The sequence below is a fragment of the Oryzias latipes genome, chromosome 17 (genome assembly GCF_002234675.1).
Source record: "Oryzias latipes chromosome 17, ASM223467v1".
In the NCBI taxonomy this organism is placed as follows: domain Eukaryota; kingdom Metazoa; phylum Chordata; class Actinopteri; order Beloniformes; family Adrianichthyidae; genus Oryzias; species Oryzias latipes.
In genome coordinates, this window is record NC_019875.2 from 28919321 (window position 1) to 28939116 (window position 19796).

A 19796-nucleotide genomic window follows, 5' to 3' on the forward strand; every position below is an offset into this window, starting at 1 on the left:
TGCAATTTTTTTTCATTGTGTTACTTTTTCTTTTAAAATGTTATGACTCTATTCTCTCTTTTTTTTTTTAAATATAACTGTATTCTCTTAAGGGAGCCGGTTTAGCTCGTGCTGGTTTGCGGCGCCTTCCGTCCGTGAAACCAGGGTTCGACTCCAGGCTGCTCCCTGTTCCCTTCTCTACCTCTGCCGGTTCCAAGCCCGGTTAGAGAAGGTTGCGTCAGGAAGGGCATCCGGCGTAAAACATTGCCAAATTTACCATGCGACTTGTTCGCTGTGGCGACCCCTGATGGGAGAAGCCGAAAGTGGAAGAAGTTTCTGAATAATTAGCTCATCAGGTCAGGATTGTGCAGAGTACAATTTGCTTTACTATGTTGTGTATAGTCCCTTATTCATTATATTTTAAAAAATAACCCACAAAAGATGAAATCCATGAAGTAGCCACCTTCATATTTTGAAAAGAGTCTAGATTTTTTTAAAGGCTCTAAAACTCCTCATTACTCACTTTATCCACTGTCTTTCAGACAGACATAATAATTTCCCCAATTTTCTTGTTTAAACTCTCAAAGTGCAAACCTTTAGAGAACCAGAGGGCACAAAAGACATTGATTGACAATAGTCTACAGCCAATCAGGATGCAGAACACAATGCAACGTAAAACAAACAAAAAATAACAAACAACTTTAAAAAAATAATATGTAAAATGGCACCAAAAGTATTAAGGAAACAGGTGAACCGCCATATAAAAAGGGACCACTGTATATTTAGTAAGGGGGGATTGTTACATGCAAGGGTTTTTCACCGTCTCTCCTTTTTCTTCCTTGCTCTGCATGTTCTTCCTGTGAGTGAAGACACCTGGTGGAGACCTGACGAGCTGTGCAGTCAGGACCAAAGCTTTTCCTGGATCACAACTCCGATGAAAGCTTATCTCCCTTGATGTTGGAGAGTGTGGACAGGTAGGACAGGGGACCCTGGACACCTCATGTAGCTTGTCTTCTGCTATGCACACTAGGTAAGTTGGATGGTGCCACCACCTCTGGTATGTTTTTATACCCTTTTTGTAGATAAGTCAGTGAGCCTTTTGTTTTCTTGTTTTAGTTTTAGAACGGTGATAGCTAGGCTGTGTTTTCTTCTATTTATTTCATTCCTTTGACCCAACCTGGGTCCCTACCTCCACCCCTCCTCTCATTCAATAAAACGCTCAAAAGTCATCATCCATTGTGCGTTCCATATTGTGTACCATTCAGCCCTAGACCTGTACGTTTGTGGACGTAACAGGGATCAGTTAATAGACGCATTGATTATGATCTATAAATTATTCTGAATAGTAATCAAGAATTGGAAAATGTGAGGGGACGTCACTGTGAGTAATCAGGAGATGTCCCCTTAGTGCCCTACCCGCCAATTTTAACCGCACCCCCCTTAGTACACACACCCCTCCCCCCTCAATATATACATCCCAACATAAACACACACACATGCACACACACACTCTCTCAAACACACATACACGCACACACATTTTGCAAGGAAGGTGGGACCTAGGACCATCTGTCCCCTGCCTCTTCCCTGGTGGGGGGTACGGGCCCCTTTGCAACGGCGGCTGTGTCCCCGGGGTGCCGGTTTCCTGGGCCCGGCGGTGCTCTCTCCGCGCGGTGGGGGGGTTCACATTACATCTGAGCCGGGGGTGTTCGTGTCCCTGGGGGGTGGGTCCTGGTCCTTGCTCCTGAGTGCTGGGCCCCGCCAAATTTCCAACTGTGGCCGAGCCTGGTCGGGCCATATTTACAACACCCCTTGTGGGCCCTCTTTTTTCCCCGGGGTTCCCCCCTCCTGGGCGGGGGCGGCGGGCCCCTGCCTCGCTCCTCCCTGGACCAACCGTTGGCCGGGCGGATGGCTGCCTGGAGTGCGGAGTGGGTCTCCCTTGGGGGGTCCTGGCTCGTACCTGGGGTTGGGGCGGGGGGATGCCCGGAACTCCTGGGTGGTGGTGGGGTGCTCGTCTGGGGCTGTGGGCGTCCTTCTCCGGTGGGGCCCTGCGCTGGGTTCTCCCGGCGCGGCGGGGGGGCTGCTCTCCTGGTTGGGCTGGGGCGGCGCCCTCTTTCCCTCCGTGCCTCCCTGCTCTCTGGCTCTGGGGGCCTTGCGGCGGCCCTGCTGGCCCTGGCCTGGGTGGCGGGCTTGGTCGCCCGGGCGGCGGTTGTTCCCTGCCGGTTCCCGTGTGGCGTTGGGGGGATTCCGGCTGCCGCTGCTGGTGCGGTGGGGGTCTTGGGGTGGGGATGGCTGGGCACTCTCCCTCCTTCTTTTCACGTTCCACCATCCATTTTAGAAGAACATAAACACTCACCTGAGCACAGGTGTTAGCTCAACAGACTGAATGACTGAAATATTTCACACTAGTTGGTTTTAAGGCATAAGTATGCGTGTGAACATTATCTGTTTTGTGTACATGTCGACAGGTGGACATTTTTGCAACTAACAGGTGTGTTTATAACATTTGAGTGTGTGTGTGGACAGGCTCCGCCCCTTTTTTTGTTTTTTTTTTACATTTAAACCTTACCATAATGATTAACAACCAGTAAACTTGTTGCTTTATGCTGCTTCATGGTCTTATCCCCCTTCCCCTCCTATTATCACCTCCTATCCCCCCTCTCTCTAACGTCCCTCTCTCTTCTTCCCCTCTTTCCTTTTCCGTCCGGTCCAACACCAAAGATTTTCAGACATGTTTGAAATTAATAAAGTTTGGCCTCAATTACAAAAGGGGTTTATTCAGGCATACCTTTGGTTTGTCTGAAGATTAATAACCCCTCTTGTTAAAGTAAAATATGTCCAACCCAAGAGGCCCTCAGCTCTCATCTGTCTGCCTAGCTGTTGGACAGGACAAGTTAAAAAAAAAAAAAAGAATTGGAAAATGTAGGGCTTTTTTTAAATATTTTTTTCTCAAGCAGAACTCAAAACCTGCAGCATGCTTTTCACTCGGACCTTTTTGAAGAGCACACAAACATGGCTGACCCTGTAGACCATGTGACTCAACCGACCATGACTTCATGTAAAATAATGTTTAGAAAGGCATTGCGGTTAAATGCCACTGGACAAAAGTTACGGCGCGTGTGTCCCAGCAACATTTAGTAGGCTATTTAAGCCAGGAGGCTCGGGCATCTAGTCCGGATGCCTCCCCGGGGAGGTGTTCCGGGCATGTCCCTCTGGGCGGCGGCCCCAGGGAAGACCTCGGGGTCCCACCAGAGGAGCTGGAGGAAGTGGCCGGGGCCAGGGAAGTCTGGGCATCTTTGCTTAGACTGCTGCCCCCGCGACCCGGACCCCGGAGAAGCGAAAGAAGATGGATGAATATTTAAGGAACCCGATAAACATGCAAAATCATATCATGCACTTCTACTCTGTATGGAAATATTATGTTCATTTGCTAACTTTAGTTAAAGAGCATCCTGTTAAAGCTGATCTATTGATTAAAATGTAGCATTTTGTCATTTGAAAATTAAAAAGTGATCTATTGTCGATGCTGTGAAAGATTTTTATTAATCAAGTAAACATTTTCATGTCACAATTTTTATGTTCCTAAGAAAAGTAAAGTAAAATTTGACCCTGTCTTACAAATGTACTTTGGTGAAAAATAAGTAATAAATTAATCAATAGTGTCCTGTGGAGAGGAGAGAACCTTTAAAGAAAATGCACGGATTCAGGAAGCACTGATAATCGAACAGTTGCCGAAAGATTCCCCCCTCCAATATTCACAGTTCCAGATAAATCCAGGTTTGTGGTTTGATTTCATGTTTCATTTTATTTTGGAATGCTAGAATAAGTTGTACAAAAAAAGCAAACTTTGGTTTCTTCATGTGAAGCGTTCTTTTCGAGCTTTCATAGCTGCCTTTGGTTCTTGTTAGTTCATTGCCACGCTTCGCCCCCTCATGTGAGTCTCATGTATTTTGGTGGATTGCAGCCCGCCCGGTCAGTTTACGGCTGGAATTCTGTGCTTCTGTCGTTTACTGATCCAGCTCCATCTCAAAAATCTGTTTGCTTTGCGACAGAATTTCTGTTTTGGTGAGACTTGTTAGTGGGGAGTGAGTGGTGGTCGTATTTCCATTGCTCACTGTTGGTGAAGGACTTTTCCTAACATTGCTTACGCTTTACGTCAAGAATTGTTAACGCTAAACAACGCAAAGGATTTCGGCGAAGACAGACATCTGGTTCTTGCAGAAACTGAACTTCTGTCTTTTGTTCTGAATTAAAACACCATTTGACCTTTGGCATGATGCATGAAATAAACAACAACAAAGCAGTTTTATTATTTCTTGTTTTTCATTTCCCCCTGGTTCAGCTCAGCTCTGACAGATTCTGGAAAATAAATCCATTTCAGTTAGTCAGTTTGTCAAATGAACTCCTCAGTTGTAAGAGGCTAAAGCAAGAAATAACAAGCTGGAGGGGGCGGAGCTTGGCTGCAGTTCATTCAGTTTGTCTGAATCATTGCTGCTCGTGGTCTCATGTCCTCCTCTTTGATGTTTCATCTGAGCAGGGAGGCAAAAGACCAGAGTATCTGGTTAGCAGGGAGATCAAGTGTGCATGCTGCCACGTGGGCCTCTTAATTTTCTTTTAATGTGTGTCATTAAGTCGTAGTCTTCTGTGTCGAGCCAGGGCCCATTCTATGCCTCTAAAGCACAGGTTTACGGTTCCAGGAGCCAACGTTTTAAAGTACGCACGTTTCTGTTTGCTTTTTTTTTTTTCTTTTCCAATCATCACCTCCTCCAATGTACATTACTCAGACTAATTGGAAAGCTTGCCTTTGTGTGGTTTCATTATCCTGCAGGGTGTCATTACCTCCACACCCTCTGTGGATACTGAGACAATATGTATAGGATAAGTCTTCAAAGGACTCCATAAACAAGTCTCTGGACGCACAGAAATAGTCCATAAATCACGTAAAGCACGCCAGCATATTGAAAGTCATATATGCTGATATCCTGGAAGCATGTTCAAAAAAAAAGGGGGGGGTGGGGGGTGGGGCTGTTTTATTTCATCTGTGTTCTATTGCCAGGGAGCATTAAGCTTTCCCAGTGCTTAATGGCACGTGAATTGGTATGGCAGCGAGGTCAAACGGCAATATGGAAACACTTTAACCGTCTGTGTGTTCAAGCGCAAAGCAGAGGCTGCAAACGTCTCTCTAATCCAGTTTAAGCAAATCAGATCTGTCACTTGAAATGGACACAATAAAACATGCCAAAAATTTGAAGTACACTTTTTTATTTTGAGATTTTTTTATTCCTCCTGCGGTAATGTCGTCTTTTTAATTTGTATTTGATTTTTGGTAAGGATCAAACACTATGACAAAAATTCGTTTTCACCGCATAATTTCAAATCAAATCAAACTTTATTGGTATAGCACTTTTACGACCCAGGTCACCTAGAAGGGTCTGTCATGGATGTGGAGGATTCCTCTGAGGAAAACACTGGAGTTACAGCTACTATAGAAAAGGAATCAAATGGAAATTAAAGTAGACCTTTAAAAAAAAAGTACATAAATAAACCTTAATAGAAAATAAACTGGTAAATGTGAATAAATATTTTAAAATGAATAGATAAATAAAAAATGTAATAAATATAAATAAATGTATACACAGAGAATATGTGCGTGTAAATTCTGGTAAGTTCTGAGTATGCACCGGGGGCAACATTTTGCTCATAGTTGCAGTAAGAAAGGAAACAAAAATCTGGTCCTTCAGTCTAGGACTAATGCAGGACTGAAAACACGGTTGTACAGTAACTATAGGAAGATGATGCATACAAAATAAATGCATTAAAAACTTAAAAAGACTTATTCTAGATGGTCCAGAATAGCTTTATTTTTGTGTAAATTATAACCTACATTTTTCTTTGCATTCAATAACTGATGCATTGAGGAGAAACAGCTTTAGCTCTGTGCATCCTGTCTATATGATGACTCAGTGAATGCATGTGTCCTGCAGCAGCCGGGAGATCCGTTTGAGGTTTTCATTTTTCATTTCAGGCAAGTTAGAACTGTCTGCCATTGACTTTCGGCTCTGAACCTGCTCTAAATGGCCTCGGCAACACCTGTCATCCCCCGAAATTGGATCCCTTTTCAAAACTTTGCCTTAAAAACAGGATGAAACTCTGGAAAATGTAAACACGATGAGGCATCAGGGTACATGGAAGGGGTCACAGACTCACAGAGTGAAACCGTGTTTCCATCACGTTATTCTGTTAGCCCTCATTGCAATTCTTGTTACACCGTGATTACGTTTCTTTACAGAGATCTTTTTCATAAATGCAAATATTCTGGGAAAAAAGCCCCTTTTTTAAATTTTTGATGATTAAGTTAAAACAATATGACAAAACATTAAAATCCTCTTCTAACCCCAAAGCTGTAAGAACTCTGGACACCTTGGAATTTAAATAATTTTGTTTTTCTTTTCTCTATAATGTTCCCTGGCACATTTTGTTAGTCTTTTTTGTTAAGTTGATACATTTTTGTATTGTGATTCTATGTATCTTCAGTCAAGATTATTTAAAAATAAATAAAATAAAATCTTTACAGAGATCCAGGTGAGGCCGGAATTGTGCCTTTTTTCTAGATCAACAATTTAGAGTGAAAGAAATGAAAAGATTGTGTTTTTTTATTTAAAATTAATGCTTTAACAAAATCCTCCCAGATTAACACAACAACAATGACAGGAACATTAAAAACATCGTCTCACACCCAGGGTGTAGTGTCATCATACATCAACAACAGAAATATGCTAAACCTTTTCAAGCATATGAATGCATCACTGCTTTGTTTTGACAAAGAACATGTGATGAATAGCTCCAAAGACAGAAGGATATTTCATATATTCTTCTCTTGTCCATCTAATCCAGATATATGTTTTTTTTTGTTTTGCTTTCTTTGTATTCATAAGAAAACACTTTCTGGATTAGTACCTTGAGTCTGACTTGATTCATGGGACGGCAGCTTTGTTGAGAGGACTTCCTCCATTCCTGGGTTTGGTCAAACAGCACAGATCTCATGAGATGGTTTTGTTGTAGCCATGGCTCCACCCAAACTCCAGAAGCAGAGACTCTGTGATCCTTTCATCCTCACTTTAAGGTTTATTCATTTATTTAGTCAAGCACATGTATTTTGTCCATTTGAGATCCCCATAGTTGTTTTAGACATTTTTTCTCTCTTTAATGAGTCATGAAAGCAGGTGATCGTTGGTCTGGATGCCTGAATGCGTTGAGCATCTGCCATGTGATTGGCTGATCAGAAGGTCGCATTAAGGAGTAGTTGGAAAGGTGTGGCTAAAAAGTGGCCAGTCAGTGTAGAATGACCAATAGCCATTTATTTCTCTATAGAAATCTATGGGATTTTGGCATTTTGGAGACTCTTCCTGTTTGGGGGACAGGTCACTCACTCCAGTTCTCATATACAGTCACACTATACATGGTTGGTTCGTCCCATTGGTAATTTAAATGTTCCTTTCCCTCTCAGCCTATGGGAATTTTTCTCTACCAAAAATGTATAATTTCTGGATGTTATTTGGCAATACGCAGCGTTTTCTTTATTTGACATTAGTTCTGCTTGATATTTTACAAGATTCTGTAGTTTAATATTTTTAGCTGTATGACAAGTTTCGAAGTATGCTCTTCGTTTTTGTGGATGATTACACACAACCTTGTTTGCAACAGGAAAAACATTTTGTCAAAGCTTCGAGTACCTCTCACAATCGCTGCGCCATCATAAGCACAACCAGAATTGATCCATACATAAGGTGGAATAGATTGATTATAAGGCGCAATGATGTGTTTTGATAAAAAACGGAGGCTATTCAGAATGCCTTGTAGTGCGTAAATTGGTAACGCTTTCTTTTACAGTACAGTACTTACAGTGTACTTAAGTGGTATTTACATGGTACTTATAGTGTAACTACTGGGTACTTTCAGGGTACTTACATGGTACTTTTTATGGAATTTACTGGGTACTTTCAGTGTGTTTACATGGTACTTTCTATGGGACTTTACTAGGTACTTACATGGTACTTTTTGTGTCTACTCTGTACTTACATGGTACATACTGTGTATTTATATGGTACTATTTGGTTCATACCTATGTGGTACATACTGGGTATTTATAATATTCTTACTGGGTATTTACATGTTGTGCAAAGGTGTCTTTTATGGTACTTACCACATGTAAGAACAAGGTAAGTAAAAATAAAGTACCTTGACCTTTAGGTCTGCACTCGCTGCATGTTTCATGGTATTTACCATGAATTTACCACAGAAACTACCCCTTAAGTACACTGAAACTGTAACTGTAAAAGAAAGTCAGCCCTATTTCCACTCAAATACATGGTACTTTCATTCCTAAATACCGGGTATGTTCACTTGAATATTACTTGGTACTTACCCCTTAAGTACAATGAAACTGTAACTGTAAAAGAAAGTCAGCCCTATTTCCACTCTATTACATGGTACTTTCAGTAGTAAATGCTGGGTATGTACACGTATTACCTTCCAGTACAGTGTACATGAACACACTTGGTTTTCTGACCTCACCACATGAGACAATGCTAACCTGTTGGTAAGGGTAAAGTAACTACATTGTAAAAACATATTCTGGCCTGATTACTTCTTGTAACATGAGGCAAGTTTAAAGAGAAACAAGACAGCAGTGAAAACAACAATCTTTAATATGATACATGTCTGCAGCATACAAAGTGTCATCACAATGAAATATGTTTTAAGTACAAAACAGTGCAAAGGAGAATTCTAAAAAACACATTATTGGCCTGAGGGTCGTGCTTTTTGTCCATCAAAATTCTTTCAGCAGAGTTTGGTAACGGTGCAGGACTTCTTCAGGGTTTGTAACTGCAAGAAAATTCACAATAAAAGCTCAAATGAAAATAAAAAGCATAACGACTTTGATGAAGTACAAAATATATTTTACTTATTTAATCATTTCTGTAATGAGTTTGATAAATCTCTATGATTTTTTTATCGCTTTGACTGTAATGAGTGAAATTAATCAATTATCCTCATTTAAAAACATGATAATAAATTATTCAAAACTTAACTTTTTTTTAAATATTGTTCTAAAAATGAACTTGTTTTAATATATATTATATAATGTCAGGAAAATATGTAAAACAACAAGGCTAAATATTTACTTTTAATACTAAAAACACCCCGAGTGTGTGTTTTTGTTAACTAGGTCGGGGCAAGTAAAGTTGCAAATTCCCAGCGCACTTGAATGCAGCACAACTACCCCCAAAGTGAACGTGCAGATTAATCCGGAGAGCCTCGAGGCGCGCGCAACAGTTTGAATTTCTCTTCATCTGGCAGGTAAGCCAGTGTTTTTGTTTTTTTAAATATTGGATAAATTACATGCAAATATTTAAACTGATCAAACTTTATAAAGAAGCTAACCTCGTGATTTCAAGCCACTATCTCTGTGTTTGAAACGTGACGTAAGAGCATGTCTACCTTACTCCAATAATTTCAGTTATTTCATGTATACATTTTCAAAGTTTGTAATGAAAATCTGCAAACATTGTTGTTACTTACCAGGAGAGAGGCACCTGTAAAACAAACACGTAGCCTAAATGATAAAGTCTGTTGTTCTGTGGTCGTTTGACTGAGAGCACGTCTTTCTGGGAAAATCAAAGAAAGGCGTTTATTTAAAATAATGATGACGTACTTCCGTCTTTTTACCGCTTTAGATCAGCTGTGGTGAAGAAGACATTCCAGACGAATCCACAGGAGAGTAAGCTAAAGTAAGTTAAATCCACCAAGTGGACATATTATTTACATTAATGAAGAATTTAACTGCCTTTTCCCCATTTTCTTTTCTTTCGCCGTTTTTATTTTATTTTTTTATTTATTTATTTTCAAATATGAGAGAGACAACAATACCACCCAACACAGTGAATGTAACTGTTTGAAAATGTAAAACATATTTTTGTGAATAACTGTGTTGAATTTGAAATTGCCTATTTATTTCTTTTTTCCTTTTCTTTTACACTGCAATGTTTTTCATGCTAATGCAAATTGTAGGTGCGAATAATATTTATAAAGAAGAAATACACACAGCAATTGCCAATTAAAACATTGCTTTTGTCATTCTTTGTCTAAACAAATTAGATTTTTTTATGGCAATTTTGATTTTTTTCTTTGATTTCTTTTTTGTTGTTCTTGTTTATGTAACTAAAATATAAAGTTTTGAATAATTTATTATCATGTTTATAAATGAGGATAATTGATTAATTTCAAGCATTACAGTCAAAGCGAAAAATAATTCACAGAAATTTATCAAACTCATTACAGAAATGATTAAATAAGTAAAATATATTTTGTACTTCATCAAAGTCGTTATGCTTTTTATTTTCATTTGAGCTTTTATTGTGAATTTTCTTGCAGTTACAAACCCTGAAGAAGTCCTGCACCGTTACCAAACTCTGCTGAAAGAATTTTGATGGACAAAAAGCACGACCCTCAGGCCAATAATGTGTTTTTTAGAATACTCCTTTGTACTGTTTTGTACTTAAAACCTATTTCATTGTGATGACACTTTGTATGCTGCAGACATGTATCATATTAAAGATTGTTGTTTTCACTGCTGTCTTGTTTCTCTTTAAACTTGCCTCATGTTACAAGAAGTAATCAGGCCAGAATATGTTTTTACAATGTAGTTACTTTACCCTTACCAACAGGTTAGCATTGTCTCATGTGGTGAGGTCAGAAGACCAAGTGTGTATGTACACTGTACGGGATGGTAATACGTGTACATACCCAGCATTTACTACTGAAAGTACCATGTAATAGAGTGGAAATAGGGCTGACTTTCTTTTACAGTTACAGTTTCATTGTACTTAAGGGGTATGTACCAAGTAATATTCAAGTGAACATACCCAGCATTTACTACTGAAAGTACCATGTAATAGAGTGGAAATAGGGCTGACTTTCTTTTACAGTACAGTTTCATTGTACTTAAGGGGTATGTACCAAGTAATATTCAAGTGAACATACCCAGCATTTACTACTGAAAGTACCATGTAATAGAGTGGAAATAGGGCTGACTTTCTTTTACAGTTACAGTTTCATTGTACTTAAGGGGTATGTACCAAGTAATATTCAAGTGAACATACCCAGTATTTAGGAATGAAAGTACCATGTAGTTGAGTGGAAATAGGGCTGACTTTCTTTTACAGTTACAGTTTCATTGTACTTAAGGGGTATGTACCAAGTAATATTCAAGTGAACATACCCAGCATTTACTACTGAAAGTACCATGTAATAGAGTGGAAATAGGGCTGACTTTCTTTTACAGTACAGTTTCATTGTACTTAAGGGGTATGTACCAAGTAATATTCAAGTGAACATACCCAGCATTTACTACTGAAAGTACCATGTAATAGAGTGGAAATAGGGCTGACTTTCTTTTACAGTTACAGTTTCATTGTACTTAAGGGGTATGTACCAAGTAATATTCAAGTGAACATACCCAGTATTTAGGAATGAAAGTACCATGTAGTTGAGTGGAAATAGGGCTGACTTTCTTTTACAGTTACAGTTTCAGTGTACTTAAGGGGTAGTTTCTGTGGTAAATTCATGGTAAATACCATGAAACATGCAGCGAGTGCAGACCTAAAGGTCAAAGTACTTTATTTGTACTTACCTTGTTCTTACATGTGGTAAGTACCATAAAAGACACCTTTGCACAACATGTAAATACCCAGTAAGAATATTATAAATACCCAGTATGTACCACATAGGTATGAACCAAATAGTACCATATAAATACACAGTAAGTACCATGTAAGTACAGAGTAGACACAAAAAGTACCATGTAAGTACCCAGTAAATTCCATAAAAAGTACCATGTAAGTACCCTGAAAGTACCCAGTAGTTACACTATAAGTACCATGTAAATACCAATTAAGTACACTGTAAGTACTGTACTGTAAAAGGAAGCGTTACCCGTAAATTTACCAAAAGTACAAAAATATACCAACTGAGTGTTGTTTATGATCTAAAGCCTTTGTAGTTTCTTCAGTCGTGTTTCTGTACATTTGTCTCCATCTCGAACTGGTGCTTTAGGTCACATGTGTCCGGGTACAGCGTCCCACACCTCTTTAAAATTGCATCAGCTTATTCATCTACTCCTCATAATTACATCAGTGTGCGGCTCACCAGCATTTTGTTGCCACGTAGTTGAACATGCCCTTGTGTCTGACAACGTGAAGCTCTTTTTGCCTGTTTTGTGTAACAATATGGCATCCATAGATTTATTCTGTTTTATCTATGACTTAAAAATTGACTCCTTTCTGGTTTTTGTTTATTTTTAGGAGAAAGAAAGAAGCTGTGGAAAAGAATGTCTAGAACCTGAAATGCAGTGCTGTTTTTGTGTAGTTCTGATGCTAAAGTCTCTCACTCATCACCATGGGAACAGAAAGAGAAGATGTTTTTTTTTTTTGTTTTTTTAAGATGATGGCATTCAACAAAACTGAACTGCACCTACAAACTTGAATTAGCCGCTTTAAGAGCTTCCTCTGCCACTGCTTTAAGCAGTAAATGCAGTTTTAATTGGGAGCAACAGTCGTCCATTTGACAACATTCAAAATGTGAGTCACTACACTCAAGGTTACAAGTGATGCCAAAGGGTTAAGAGGGGTGAATACATGCAGAGTGGGTTCATTTGGCCTCAGTCAGACTTGTTTTTTTGCCTCCTCCACATCCCCTTTCCGCCTCACCATCTCTTCTCCTAACTGTGTTTTGTCTTCAGCTTTCTGCAGGTCCACAGAGAAACCGTCTCTCGTCATCACAACATCAGATAAGCTAACTGTGAAATGTTTTCTTCTCATATTACAGTTGAAAAAGTCCATTAAAGGTTGAGAAATGCTACACAAATTGACTGCTATTTTAATTAAAGTCAATAATTAAAATATTTTAGATGAACTGAGCTTGTAAAAGTTGGAATATGCGTTAATTAGCCCTTTTGAATATGATTATGCCGTTTTTAGCCATCCTGTGTTGTTTTCTAGGACATGTAGTTTCTGCAGAGCGGCAAGTTCATCAGATATTCACCTCTAAGTTTGGGATGGGGCCGCTGGCGCAGAGCAACCCTGCTCTTCCCTCTTATCCCCCTTAACTGAGAGCTCTCTATTTACTTGAGTGTACAGCCCCGCACACCCCTGACTTAACATTAGTTGATGCATCAGAAAGGGGCGTGCAGGGCCCCGTGTTGGGCCCTCCCGGCGCTGCTCTCCTGGTTGGGCCGGAGCTGCACTCTCCGTCCCCCCATGCCTCCCTGCTCTCTGGCTCTGGGGGCAATTTTTGGGGACAACAGGTGTGTTTATAACATTTGAGTGTGTGTGTGGACAGACCCCGCCGTTATAGACTTGTATTACATCTGAACCTCACCGTAAGGAGTATAACCATCCAGAAACCTGTGGCTTTATGCTGCTTCATGGTTTTACCCCCCCCCCCCCCCTTCTATAATCACCTTCCTACCCCCCCCTCTCTAATATCCCTCTTTCTTCCTCCCTCCTTTCCTTTTCCGTCTGGTCCAACACCAAAGATTTTCAAGTACGGTTAAAATGAATAAAGTTTGGCCTCAATTACAAAAGAGATTTATTCAGACATACCTCTGGTTTGTCTGAAGATTAATAACCCCTGTTGTTAAAGTAAAATATGTCCAACACAAGAGGCCGTCAGCTCTCATCTGCCTGCCCAGCTGTTGGACAGGACAAGTTAGAAAAAAAAAAGAGAAAGGGGCGTGGCAGGGAGCTTGTGGCCCCGCCCATTGTATTTTCTATGTCACAAATACGACCTTTGTCAAACAGCATTTTTTGTCTGCTCCTGATTCAGTACAGTTTGAATAAGGAAATAAGTTTGAGCTTAACTTTCTTTTTATATGTCGATTAAAAATACACCTGATTATTGAAATAAAATACATGATATGCAGAACTGGATCCCTGATTTTATTTACCGGTTAATGGTGAAATGTTAGGCTAAATCATAAAAGTCCGGTAACTCAGCTCTCCAGAGGGGAACTAAAGTATGTTTTAAATTTTGCTTGAAAAATCAATTAAAAAGGAGTTTTTATTTGCTTCTGGTGTGAGCAAATAAAAAGCCCCTTTTAGCTGCATTATGATGTGTCTTTGTTTAAAGAAAATGCAGATTAAAACAAAGGGGATCAGATTCCCGAGTTCAAGGTGAAATATTTGGCTAAAATAACACATTTTCCTAATTAACCGTGAAAATCAGATTGGACTCGATTCTCTTGAGAGGAAGGACCCTTTCCTACTTTCGTCATGGAGGCGACAGGTGGAGCTTTGAGGGAAACCTTCAACAAACCGCTGGAATTGGTTTCTGTGAAATTGGTTCCAGTTATTGTGTTTCCTTGGAGGATACAGACTAAGAACTGCAGCAATCCAGTGACTCAAATTCAACAGCGCGTCAGCATTTCCCTAATCCGGCATAATATCTCTGCTTCTACCACAATGATTAGCGCTGACATCCGAGATCTTCTCACACGGGCGTTTGTCTTCATCTTTGCTGGCCCCCATAGCATCAAATGCAGTGTGGGACACCGCGGTGTCACAACAGCTGGTAAAACCGTCGAGGAAAGTACAGCAGGAGTTTTTTACTGTCTGGACAAAAATGATTAGGTAAGCATAGTGTTGCTCAAGGCATTCTGGGAAATTTGATGGGAGGAATGTTTAACAGTTTTACCTGGCGGAAAAAAAACCTGTTTTTGTGGGCTGTAGGTGTGGCAGCAGAGTTACACACGGCCCTCGTGCTGCATGGAGAGACGCTTTATTTTTTTAGTAAATATACTTAAATGTATTTTTTCTGGACCTTTGTTTGGTTTAAACACTGAAAAGATCTTGATGGAGTTGGAAGAAATGAAAATAACAATTTGACTGTTTTTTGTAAATGTTGCCTTTTTCTACGTAATGAAAGAAAAGGGAGAAATTTAAAAACTAATGTTAAAATGCATCAATAGTAAAAAACTGTTCACTTTTTAAATATTTTACTGGAGCTGCACCAAATGACGTAAATGTGTTTTCCTCAGAGACTAATTAAATGTCTTTTGCAAACCTATTTTAGTCCTTGGGATGAGTTTTTATTTTTTAAATAAAAAAACTTTGTGTTTTTGAAATTAAATTTCCTCTGGAAAATCACTTGATTTGCTCCCGAATCCTCAGTGCGTGACTGCCAAGACTGCACACACGCAAACATGCACCCACAGAGCCGGGTTAGTTGCGTGAGACATGTGCTTGTGGATATCTGTTGGCATCTGGCTCTTATTTCCTTTCTCCGTGTCACAGACGCAGAAGCTTTGTGCATGAGTCACCGCCCTCAGACCTCCAGGGCACGCTCGCCTCTGCAGACACAATGCGCCGCTGCCGAAAAGTGTCACAAACGTTCGGCCAAACGACTGTAAAGCGAAGCCAGCTCCAGATTCAAATTGAAAGGATTGCCTGAACAAAAATGTGGGCAAATTTTTACCCATAAAGCACCTCCAGGGAAGAGGTTTTCATTCAATTCACAAGACGCTGACGCACATGCATACAAAATAAACAACCCACATGTAAGAAACAAAATAAAACGGCAACAAGGTTCAAAACTTTTCATAGACAAGTCAGGACTTACTCTCAATTTTCAAACATGCCCGCGCAGAAAATCTTGACTCCTGTCTTTAGCGGACTAAGGAAAGCGGCGGGTTTTGTTCTGACTCCACGGCGTTTGTGTCTGTGGGGGACTTTTAAGAGGCAACAGTGATGCACTGAAAAAGCAGTCGGCAGCACAGACTTTTGGGTCATTTCCACTTTAATTTCCAGCTTCCCGTGTATTCAAATCTGCTTTACTACCTAATGAGACTCAGATACAAACAGACAAAAGGAATTCAGCACAGAGCAGCCATTCAGGACATCCAGGCCTTCTGTGGACCATTTTTTCATCCACAGCTGGATGTGGACAGAACACAAGGGGCCCCTGTGAGCCGCCCTGCTGCCACAAGACAAAAATAAAGAATAATTTGTCTGCTCAACAAAGAAAAACTCTCTCTGGTGTTGCATTTATAATATTTTGATGGTTTGTCTGAAAGATAAATGTGAAAATAGTTTTTTTATTCATCATTTGCATTTTTTAAATCCCTTTTTTCACTCTCCATTCTTCTCTCAGCTGTTTTTATGCTTTTGATGTATACTTTTAGTGATGTTATGGGTTTGGTCTTTTTTTGCCTTTAACTACGCACAGTGACCTTGAGTTTTCTGAAAGTGCCCTAAAATAAAAAAGATTATTATTATTATATTTTTTTTACCAATTCTATTTGTTTGACACCTTTCTTTGAACCCAAGATGCATACAATAGTGACATAGTTAAAACAATGAACAAAGCAGCCTTCAAACATACCTATAAATATCTATTAATATCCTTATAAAATAGGCCAAAGCAGTCAAGTTAACCTTTTGTCAACAATTTCACAAAACACAATCATTCTTAGTAAGTAATGCAAATAGGTTGTACTCAGCATTTATACATTTTGTTCATATTTTAAAATATTTTCCACACCACAAAGCTTTTCTAACTTTCTAAAAAATACTTTTTACTAATAAATGTCCCATTATGTTTCATGTAGCAGGTTAAACTAACCAGTAAAACATCACAATGTGTCTCAAAAAATTCTATTAACATGTTTTTTTGTTGTACTTCTCATGTTCTGTCACACAGCATCAAAGACTGAAAAAAAACAGGGATTGTCGCAGAATAATTTTTTTTTTGACTTCCAAAATATGAATTAATTTTTAGGGTGGTGTGAAATGAATGTTTCTCTGAACATGACAGGGATGCGCCTCCATCTGCTCCTTCAGCACCACTGCACTGTGGCCCGGTCCAGGAGCTGGTCCGGACCGTCAGCGGGGCCTCAGCCCTGCTGAGGGATGACCGCCTCATGTTGACGTCCTCACGCTCAGAAGAAGAAGACGGCAGGTCCCCCTCCTCTGCTGAGCAGAGAGCTGGTAGCTGCAGAACCCCGGGCGATCATTTCAACAGGCTGCTTTCACGTCAAGGGCGGAGGAAGAGCTCTGAGGAGGAAGAACTGTGCTGCGGGGGGGAGCTCACTCCAGTGTCAAAAGTCAAAACAACGCCGACGCAACACCCCCCCCCCCCCCCCCCCCCAAAAAAAAAAAAAAAGAACAAAACTGCAATTTTTAACAAAAAAACATACCAGGTCTGACTTTTTAATCTCATTAAAAGCTTTTCACAGAGCCAGACTGAAACATTTTTCAAATTAAAAATCGTATTTCTATGTTGTTTGCTGACATATCTGACAATAAACACCTTTTGTTATTTAAATACAGATACAATTTTTAACGACTTTTTTTGTGCTAAATTACCTGCTGTGCTATTCAGACAATTACATTTTTCCCTAAGCAAAAAACAAAACTTGTGTATTTTTTATTTTTTGTGTTTATACACTTCATCAGATTTAGACTTTTGGCCCTAAATTGTAAAGACTTGACATTAATTAATATTGTAATTCCTAATAACATAACTATATTTTTGTGTTAAAGACGATTGCTTTTTAAAAAAAGAAAAGAAACACGGAAAAAGTGTACTCATTAAGTAATAGTTAAATAGTGATACAAATGTTTTTTTCTACCTTTTTTATAGGACAAAAACAGGAAGTTTTATCTTTGTTTTTGTTTTGTTTTTTTGCCTGTAACCTCCAAAAGTCCATATAGTTCTTCATTTTCCATTTTTACAGTGGTCAACTCGTTTTTCTGTCGTCGTTTACACTCCGCCCTGAATGGCGGCGCCTCAGGTGAGAAGGAGAATGAAATTTAAATGAACCGTCACATCCTTTTTCTGATCAACTTTTCTCAATGTTTTACAAAGTAAAATTTAGTACGACGGTTTGAGTTCATGAGGATCTGTGAGCAGACTCCGATTTGACACTTTATTGGGGATTTTTTTTTTCTGATTCCAAAGGATCAGCCATAAATAAAAATGTACCCAATGTGGTTTGATGGACATTTCCCTTCTACATCGATGAGTCTCGATGCATGAAAATAAAGGGAAAACTCGAAGAAAGAGGGACCGGCTTGTATCCACACGACCCAAATATGTTTCTGAGGAGCCCCGGGGAAAACTCCGGGCTGTCAAACACATTTTTGAGGTTGTCAAAATCACCAAATTAGTTGCAGAGCCAGAACATTACCTTTTGCCTTTCAACACGTCCCCTCCCTGTTGTGTCATTGTGCCTTGAGCCGTTTTGCTTCAACAGAGGAGAGAAAAATGCATCACAACTGGTGGATCTATTTTTTTTCCTTCTCTTTAGAAGCTGCGTGGAGTTTTTTTTTTTATAAGCTTTCCAGAAATGAAGTGTACCTATTTTCCTTCATTTCGCTTCTGGTCAAGACCACCATCCACGCTCGTCATCCCGACCATCTGTGTTTGTTATTCCAGTCAACTGCAGCGCCTGATAGGCTTCCAGAAGCCACAGCCTAATTCAAACTGCGCGTCTCTGATTTCCCGCCACAAACTTAAAGCTGTCTGCTCCCAGCCCTGCCCTCACCCGTCTCACTTTTTAGCTCAATTACTTGTGAGTCACTGCTGCGGTTTGGACCGCGGATCAAGAGATTGCACATGCTTGACTACCTCTCAAAATACTAATGGAGTTAAAGCTGTGGGCTTAAGGCAGGCCTGGAATAAAACCTTCAACCGGCCATTTTCCCAGACGTCGTGGAGGGAAAAAGTGAAGCTGCAAGAAGTCCACTTCCAGAAGCTGTGAGCCAAGCGCGCCCACTCAGGAAGACACCAAAACACGGCCAGAAAAATCCAATGAAACGTCTCTAAGCACAGAATTATTTCAACTTTATGAGAAAAATATAAAAGGTTTAAAATAGAGCCAAACAGTCTTTTCCACAATATCAGATTTTCTTCAGTAAAAGCTCAGTTTGTTTTTTTACACCTGCAACCCGAACCGCCTTAACCACCGCTGGGCTTTCTGACTCAAATCTGACCGATGACGAACAGCCATAAAAGAAAGTGTGAAAACATTTCCTCCACCGCAGTTTTTGCTGACATGATTACTGCGCGTTTTCACAGCCATTCAGCTCAATAAACCGCTAACGGTCTTCAGAACTTCTGATTTATTAGAAATGTAAAAAACAAGTTTCGGTCTGAACATAAAAAGACGTTTTCCTGATTATTGATCCATAGCTCTGGATCTAAAGCCCTCAGGGGATGGTGGGCTCTGGACTGTCCACTTTAGCCTGAATTACAATGGTGCTGCAAGTGTTTGGGTTGTGCAGGTCCAAGGAGCGGCTGCATCCTAAAGACCCACTCCGATCATCTTTTCATCTATTTTTAAAGTATTCCCGGTGTTTTTCTCTCATTGTAATTATGCAGTTTTAGGCCAAAATCACAAACCTGGGTCATTTTGCAGGACATATTTTCCGCAGAAACTATGCAGAGCAACCTTGCAATCCCCCTTACCCTTCCCCGTTTCCCTCCATTCACATGCTCCACCGCTAGCTTACAGCCCCTCACACCCCCAACCTATCATTACCGGTGCAATAAAAAATGGTGAGCAAGTATTGGAGCTGTCCAGGCGTCCAGTTGTGAGCCAGATGAGGTAAACAAAGACCTGAAAGATGGATCCAGTCGTCCACAAGTGGATGCATCAGAATGGAGCGGAGCAGGGAGCTTGTGGCCCACTCAGCGTATTTTCTACACGTAACAAATGTGTTAAATGTCATTTTTTGTCTGCTCCTGATTCACAATGATCT

General features: G+C 40.0%; 2 long non-coding RNA genes across 2 annotated transcripts; one reads left to right on the forward strand and one right to left on the reverse strand.

Annotated features, from left to right (window-relative positions):
- Window positions 1–825: 825 nt before the first annotated feature.
- LOC111949103 lies at window positions 826–17171 on the forward strand. Its single transcript, XR_002875145.1, has 2 exons — window positions 826–1009; window positions 16849–17171. It is a non-coding gene; the product is annotated as an uncharacterized LOC111949103 (long non-coding RNA).
- A 709-nt stretch (window positions 17172–17880) lies between these two features.
- Window positions 17881–18629, reverse strand: LOC110016995. Its single transcript, XR_002292311.1, has 2 exons — window positions 18394–18629; window positions 17881–18280 (listed from the first exon to the last, which is right to left on the reverse strand). It is a non-coding gene; the product is annotated as an uncharacterized LOC110016995 (long non-coding RNA).
- Between the last annotated feature and the right edge of the window lie 1167 nt (window positions 18630–19796).